The 8,642-nt window shown below is 43.9% G+C and overlaps 1 protein-coding gene across 7 annotated transcripts in view; it reads right to left on the reverse strand.

Moving 5' to 3' along the window:
- LOC116483172 (protein Jade-3-like) overlaps positions 1-8,642 on the reverse strand; it is a 59,696-nt gene that overhangs the window by 13,867 nt on the left and 37,187 nt on the right. The gene's annotated exons all lie outside the window — the stretch shown is intronic.

Here is an 8,642-nt window from a genome sequence, read left to right on the forward strand (position 1 = left end):
TTTCTGGGAACCCAGAGGCCAAGAAGAGGCAAGGAAGGGAACATGTCCTGCCAGCACCTCACTTTTGGACTTCTAGCCTCTTGAACTGTGAGAGAATAAATTTCTGTTGTTTTAAGCCCCTGGTTTGTGATGATTTGTCATGGCAGCCCTAGGAAACGAATACAGGGACTCTTGGTTGACTCTTTAAAATAATTCTTTATTGGCCGGGCGCGGTAGCTCACGCTTGTAATCCCAGCACTTTGGGAGGCCGAGGCGGGCGGATCACAAGGTCAGGAGATCGAGACCACGGTGAAACCCCGTCTCTACTAAAAATACAAAAAATTAGCTGGGCGTGGTGGCGGGCACCTGTAGTCTCAGCTACTTGGAGAGGCTGAGGCAGGAGAATGGCGTGAACCCAGGAGGCAGAGCTTGCAGTGAGCCGAGATTGCGCCACTGCACTCCAGCCTGGGTGACAGAGCAAGACTCCGTCTCAAAAAAAAAAAAAAAAAAAAAAAAATTCTTTATTATGAATATTTTCATGGATTTTTTTTTTTTTTTAAGAGACGTAGTTTCTCTATGTTGCCCAGGCTGGACTACTTACAGGTGTGATCATCACACACTACAGCAGCCCCTGTCGCTAGGACTACAGGCATGTGGCACTGTGCCCAGTAAGTTTTAGCATATCAAAACAAAGAAAAGGTAATATATGCTGTCAAATTTTGATGGCTGTGACATTACAGTGGCTATGATGTCATTAGGAGATAGAAATTTTTCAGCTCCATCATAATTTTATAGGACCACCATATATGCAGTTCATTGTTGACAGAAATGTCATTTTTTGTCACATGACTGTATATATAACTAAACTAGTATAACCAACTGTATTAGGGTTCTCCAGAGGGACAGAACTAATAGGATATATGTATATATGAAAGAGAGTTTACTAGGGAGAATTGGCTCACATGATCGAAAGGCAAAGTCCCACAATTGGCTGTCTGCAAGCTGGGGAAGAAAGAAGCCAGTAGGGTTCAGTTTAGTCCTAAAGTCTCAAAACCAGGGAAGCTGACAGCGCAGCCTTCAGTCTATGGCTGAAGGCCTGAGGGCCCCGGGCAAACTACTGGTGTAAGTCTAAGAGTCCAAAGGCTGAAGAACCTGGAGGCTGATGTCCAAAGGGCAGAATGAACAGAAGGAAGCATCCAGCAAGGCAGAAAGATGAAAGCTAGAAGACTCAGCAAGCCAGCTTATCCCACCTTCTTCTACCTGCTTTGTTCTAGCCATGCTGGCAGCCAACTGGATGGTGCTCACACGTTGAGGGTGGGTCTTCCTCTCTCAGTCTACCTATTCAAATGTCAGTCTCCTCTGGCAACACCCTCACAGACACACACCCAGAAACAATACTTTATCAGCTATCTAAGCATCCTTCAATTCAACTTAAGTCGTTATGTTGTCTGGGGTAAATACCCAGGGTTCGTCATCTCATGCCAGGAAAATTTAGGACACAGACACACACAAGGAGTTTAGAAGTGGAGTTTAATAGGCAAAAGAAAGAGAAAGAAAGGGAGAGGAAAACAGCTCTCTCTCTAGTGAGAGAGAATGGACTTCTGAGAGGAAAAGATTGGCAGGTGGAGGATGTGCTGGATTTTACAGTCAGGCTTGAGGAGGCGGTATCTGATTTACATAGAGCTCACAGATTGGTTCGATCAGGTATGACATTTACATAGGGCCCAGGGAAGGCTGGCCACCCCACCCTAATCTTACTATGCAAATGGGCTTTCCAGTAGACCAGCACCATCTTGTCTGCTCCTTACTGTATGCGTGGCTGACAAAGAGAAGGGAAGATGGAGCCGCCATTGGTGGCATCTATGTCTGCAGCTTGATTTTACAGGCTGCTGTTTGTAATTTGGGGCTGCTTTCATTAAAAGGAAAACCTTACCGAGGACTTAACTCCTGTATCACAATCAAGTTGACACCTAATATTAGCCATCACACCAACATTTATTGAATGCTTATTTTATGGCAAGTACCATTCTAAGTGCTTTATAGGGTATCTATCACAGCATAAAACAATCCTAAGACCAGATGCCATGGCTCATGCTTGTAATCCCAATGCTTTGGGAGGCCAAGGCAGTGGGGATCGCTTAAGGCCAGGAGTTTGCACAACCAGCCTGGGCAACATAGCAAGACCCTGTTATCTATGAAAAGTTATTTAAAATAATTTTTTAAAACAACCGTGAAATACAGTGACTTAAAACAACCATTTTTTTTTTCCCCCGAATGGCATTTTTGTCAGAGAAACAAAACCAAAACCAAAACTAACCACCATTTTATTTGCTCACAGTTCTACTGGTTAGGAATCCAGGCAGGCTCAGTTTGGTAGTTCTGTGCCCATGCATCAGCTGACATTTACTCAGCTGCATTTAGCTGGTGGCTGGGCTGGAAAGACCAAGGCATCACTCATATGTCTGGCAGTTCAGTGCTCCTCCATGTGGCTAGCTTGGGCTTCCTCAAGGCATGGTGACTCACCATAGTTGGACTTCTCACGTGACAGCTGAATTCCAAGAGGATGGAACTGGAAGCCTCTGATCTCTTAAGGCCTGGCCTTAGACATTACACATCCTAACTCTATCCCATTCTATTCATCTGTGTTAGTTTCCTACAGCAACTAACTGCAGCAAATTACCAGAAACATGGTGAAACCTCGTCTCTACTAAAAATACAAAAATTAGCCAGGAGTCGGGGTGCATGCCTGTAGTCCCAGCTACCTGGGAGCCTGAGACACGAGAATTGCTTGAACCCAGGAGGTGGAGGTTGCAGTGAGCTGAGATTGTGCCATTGTACTCCAGCCTGGGCAACAGAGCAAGACTCCATCTCAAAACAAACAAACAAAACCCACAAATGTATTATTCTACAGGTTGGGAGATCAGAAGTCTAAAATGGGCCTCACTGGGCAGAAATCAAGGTGTTGGCATGGCTGCATTTTTCGGGGGGGGGGGGTCTACAGAAGAATCCTTTTTCTTGCCTTTTCTGTTTTCTTGAAGCCACCTGCATTGCATGGCTTGGTCCCCTTTCATCTTCAAAGCTGGCAATGGCCAGTCAAGTCTTTCTCATCTTGTGTCACTGGACTCAGACTCTGTCCTGCCTCCCTCTTCCACATTTGAAGACCCTTGTGGTTCCATTGGGCCCACCTGGATAATTCAAGATCCTCTCCTCCACCTCAAGGTCAACAGATTAACAACCTTAATTCCACCTGCAACCTTCATGCTTCTTTGCTGTGTGACATAATATAGTCACAGGTTCTGGGGACTAGGACATGGACATCTTCGGGGAGTCATTATTCTTCCTTTGATGTGGTCAAAACCAGCAACAGGGACAGCCCAGTCTCAAGGAAAAGGGAAACAGACCACTATTTGACAAGAGGAAAAACAAAGCTTTTGTGGCTCTCTAGTGCACACAGCGTGTGTTAACACACACAGTCTGCAGAACAACTCCATGAGGTCGGCACTAGTATCATGCACATTTTAAAGTAGGACTCTAAGAACAGAGGTGTTACGAACTTGGCTAAGGCATGCCAGCTGGTGAGCAGGGCAGCTGGGGTTCAAATCTAGGCAGAGTGGCAGCAGGGCCAGAGCTCTCTCATGCCTGGCATGACTGGTGCTCCACAAAGGTTTGTTTTCTCCTCCTCTGATCCCCAGTTTTTCAGCCCCTCAAGGGCAGAAAGCCCCCATACTCATGATTACACACACACACATCTCTCTCTGTCTCATATAAACATTTACATACATGTAAGGATTCGTGGTTAAGTCCCTTTGGTAAGTAGAATGGTGGAATGATAGCCATTTCAGTGAATAAATATTCAACTTTGGTTTTCGGGCTGTGTCCTGTCTGGTTATTAAAGAAAGTTTCCTTATGATTTCTCTCTACCTGGGTTCTGATGCATCCACGTAACTGCTACACTCTTTTGGCTTTTTTTTTTTTTTTAATAGGGTCTCGCTCTGTCACCGGGGCTGGAGTGCAGTGGAGCAATCATAGTTCACTGCAGCCTCAACCTCCTAGGCTCAAGGCACCCTCCTGCCTCAGCCTCCTGAGTAGCTGGGACCACAGGCACAGTACATGGTGCCAGCTATTTTGGCTTTTCCACTCAAACCCGCTTGTGGCTACTAGTCCTTATTCTCGGACATGTCTTAACAATGTGTGGGCCCTCCCCTGCTCTGGTGTGGCTCTGAGCCCCAGCATTCCTCTGCTCTAGGTACCCCCAACCAACTCCAGGCCCAGCCTCCCAGAGCAAACTGCTGCTCTGCCTCACATAGTGCAGACCTTAACTGGGAAATGACAGGAGCTGTGCCCAAATGAAATGGAGGAAGCAGCATCCAAAATCAGCATCTTGTCAGAATACATTCAAATTTAGGTGAATTTTGAAATCAAATAGGCTTAAGGAGTTCCTCTATCTATCCATTTAATAGCTGTTTGTGGAGCACTAGTCCAAGCCCTGGAGTACAGTTGTGGGTGTGACAGCACCTGAAAAAGAATTGTTTGGTTTGGGCTGAGATCTGCACTTCCCATGCCAGAACCTGGGAGAAGGGCCCAGTGTCAGGACAGCCTTGCAGACAGAAGTGGACACGTGCCTTGCAAACAAAGTCATGCTTTTAGACTCATTCGCTTCTCCAACAAAGGTATATTGTCATTTGTTATGAGCTAGTCACTCTACTGGGCACAGAGGACAAGGATGAATAAATTAGATGCGTCCTGCCCTCAAGAAGCCCACAGTTCATTATAATAGTTATGATCCACATTTTATACCTGGGCATGGAACATCTAAAGATGTTAACCACTATATGAGTCTGCCAATAAGGCAAGGCTTTTTCCCAAAAAAGTCTTGATCAAGAAAGAAAGGAGTACTTTAGCTTTGAGTCCTTGCAATGTATCTCATGTTACACTAATGTTCACTAAATTACTTCATATTTAGCAACTATGGTACAGTTTGGGAAGACAGTAGCCTATAATCACTTCAGTTAATGTAGTTTGGGATGCTTAGGGAGATCATTGACTCAGTATAAAAGGAGGTGAGCATGAACACAGATTCGTTAGTTATTCCTGGAAGTGTGACTTCACATTTGCAATGCTGGAAGTTGCTGTAAACAAGCCTTTTATGATGACTTTAAAAAGCAGTATAGTGAGTGGTTATGGTGGTGAGACCAGTGAAAACACAAGCTGACTAATGCTATGCAAATGGGCACTTAGTGGTTTGGAAGAAAATTTCCAGTGACAGCATCCTATACAGAGTCTGAGACAATCTCCAGCAGTCCAGATGGAAGTGAGAATGCCTTCAAAATGGCTCTAATGATAACAAGAATACTGATGACCAAGGGGCACAGGAAAAGTTTGAATAGATTTGTTTAAAGAAATATGAGAGACTGGGCACAGTGGCTCACGCCTGTAATCCCAACAGTTTGGGAGGCCATGGTGGGCAGATCACCTGAGGTCAGGAGTTCGAGACCAGCCTGGCCAATATGGTGAAACCCTGCCTCTACTAAAAAAATACAAAAATTAGCCAGGTGACATGGCATGAGCCTGTAATCCCAGCTACTTGGGAGACTGAGGTAGGAGAATCGCTTGAACCCAGGAGGCAGAGGTTGCAGTGAGCTGAGATTGTGCCACTGCACTCCAGCCTGGGTGACAGAGCAAGACTCTGTTTCCAAAAAAAAAAAAAGTGAGAGTGGGAAAAAGCAGCAATTATAAATTAATTCATTATATTATAAAAATGGTATTAAACATATACATATAACTAAACTTATACATGTAATAAGCTTATCACAATTTCATCTATATCACCTAAAGTTTTATGTGCTCAAGTTGACCAAAACATCACAGGAGGATTTACCCTTTGGAAAATTTAGTGACGACTTGTATTTGGTGCCAACTTCCATTTGGGCATAGGTGGAACTTTTGCCCAAATTCAAACCAGCAGTGGGAGGACAGCCAGGTTTGTCTGACCTACCCATGTGTTTGCCTTAATTCCTCATTTAGATCTGATTTAATAAAATCTAACACAATGGGTTTGTGCTATATCATCTATTTCATTCCATTTCAACTCAAAGCATTTATTGACCAGCAACAAAATGGAGAAATTGTTTTTCAAGTCTGTGAACCACTTTTAATAGTGAACTAAGAGAGAAGAGACTGCCTTTGAACTGAAGACTACAGAAAAAGGGTGGTTTTGACTAAGAACAGCACTGGATTTGGGTTTTACAGGCCATTCTCCTTGTTAGGCAATGCATCTTTCCTGTCCTCTTGCTTACTTCCTGAGAAGGATTAAAAATGCCAGAAACCTCAGCCCCAACAGGATGGCTGCAAGGAGCAAATAAATGTATGATTTCCCTCTGTCTGCTTTAAAATAATAATTTTTTAAAAAACCCGTTAGTCTCTTTGGGTAACAAATTTTTATCTTTTCTTTTTTTTTTTTGAGACAGAGTCTTGCTCTTGTTACCCAGGCTAGAGTGCAGTGGCAAAATCTTGGCTCACTGCAGCCTCCGCCTCCCGGGTTCAAGCGATTCTCCTGCCTCAGCCTCCTGAGTAGGTGGGATTAGAGGTACCTGCCACCATGCCTGGCTAATTTTTGTATTTTTAGTAGAGATGGGGTTTTGCCATGTTGCCCAGGCTGGTCTTGAACTCCTGACCTCATGATCCACCCGCCTCGGCCTTCCAAAGTGCTGGACTTACAGGCTTGAGCCACCGCATCTGGCTCTACTTTTTCTTTATACTTTGCAGTATCATGTGAATTTTCTACATGAGCATATATTATCTTCAATCAGAAAAGAATCAGTAAGCATTCATTTTTGAAAACACACAACTATTAGGCTCCAGAATTTCAATTTTACTTGCCAGACTTGCATTGAGCCCACGTCACATTTAATCTCTTTCCTTACTATTAATCCAGGCTACAAAACCAAAGCACGTGCCTGTGGGTAATATATACAACGATCCCTTCTCTCACGATCGGCAACCCCCCCACACCACGTCCCCCAAGATGCCCAGAGAACTGCACACGAAGCAAACAGAACAGAAAGATGCCGAGAAATTTGATTTTGTGTCAACTTGACTGGATCAGGGGTCCCTGGGTATTAGGCTAAGGGTGTGTCTTTGAGGATGTTTCCAGATGAGATTAGCATTTGAATCAGTGGGCTCAGTAAAGTTGCCCTCACCAGTGTGGGTGGGCCTTATCCAATCTGTTAAGAGCCTAAACAGAACAAAAGGTGGAGGAAAGGAGAATCTGCTTCCTTTTTTCTTTCTTTCTTTTTTTTTTCCTGCTTGACTTATTGAGCTGGGACATGGGTCTCTTCCTGTCCTCAGACCAAGACACACTATAGGCTCTCCTGGTTCTCAGGCCTTTGAACTCAGAGGCAATTACATTACTGGCTTTCCTGGGTCTGCAACTTGCAGATGGTGGATCATGGGACATCTCAGCCTCCATGATCTCATGAGCCAATTCTTCATAATAAATATATGTATTACTTTTATTATATATATCTCCTATTGGTTCTGTTTCTCTGGAGAATACTGACTTATACAGATGCCAAAAAGAACTGCTGCTGTGTCTTTTTGGTGTGTGTATTCAATATTATTATGTCTCTCCCTGAGAGTCTCCTTGTAAGGCCACACTCTTACAGATATATCAGATCCCTAGAAGTTCTGTGAAATAAAGAAGGAGGCCCTGTGAGCCTCAGGATGAGCCATGCTATCTCTCTGAGCTGGAGTTTGCTCATCTGTAAAATCAGTGATTGGATCCAAAAGAGAAAAATGAAAAAGAGCATTGCTTGAGGAGACAGATGGGACTGGATTCAAATCCCAGCTGCTTATCACTGGGCAGGAAGCTGAGCCTCAATTTCTTCATTTGAAAGCAGGTGATAAAAGCCCCATTTTGGGGCCGGGCATGGTGGCTCACGCCTGTAATCCCAGCACTTTGGGAGGCTCAGGTGGGCGGATCACGAGGTCAGGAGATCGAGAACATCCTGGCTAACACAGTGAAACCCCGTCTCTACTAAAAATACAAAAAATTAGCTGGGTGTGGTGGCGGGTGCCTGTAGTCCCAGCTACTCAGGAGGCTGAGGCAGGAGAATGGCATGAACCTGGGAGGCGGAGTTTGCAGTGAGCCGAGATCGCGCCACTGCACTCCAGCCTGGGTGACAGAGAGAGACTCCGTCTCAAAAAAAAAAAAAAAAAAAAGCCCCATTTTGCAGCAGCTATTATTTTGTTGTGAAGAGTAAACATAATGTGGATTGTATACTGTATAATATACACTGGTATATCCTATATGCCAAACAAATGGTAGTAATGGTTGTTATGATAATTACTACCATATATGTGAAAGTGCCTGTTTTTCTTAAAACCATAAAGCACACTCTGCCAGCTCAGCTGTGCAAACTGTGCACTGCACAACTCCAGAGAAAACTTAGCAAAGAACACTGTGCCTAAAACCCTTAAAAACTCTGTTCTTGTTTTGTCAATACATTGCATCCCACATTGATTTTTTTCAATGAATCAAAAAGCTTATGCAATTTCTAAATTTAAAACTTTAAAACCCATGGAAATATTTTTCAAATAGTTTAAAATAACTCTCAGGTTTCTTATAAAGAATAAACAGAACGTTTTGATGGCTATGGGCTAAC

This window comes from Hylobates moloch, unplaced genomic scaffold (genome assembly GCF_009828535.3).
Source record: "Hylobates moloch isolate HMO894 unplaced genomic scaffold, HMol_V3 SCAFFOLD_15, whole genome shotgun sequence".
Classification (NCBI taxonomy): Eukaryota; Metazoa; Chordata; class Mammalia; order Primates; family Hylobatidae; genus Hylobates; species Hylobates moloch.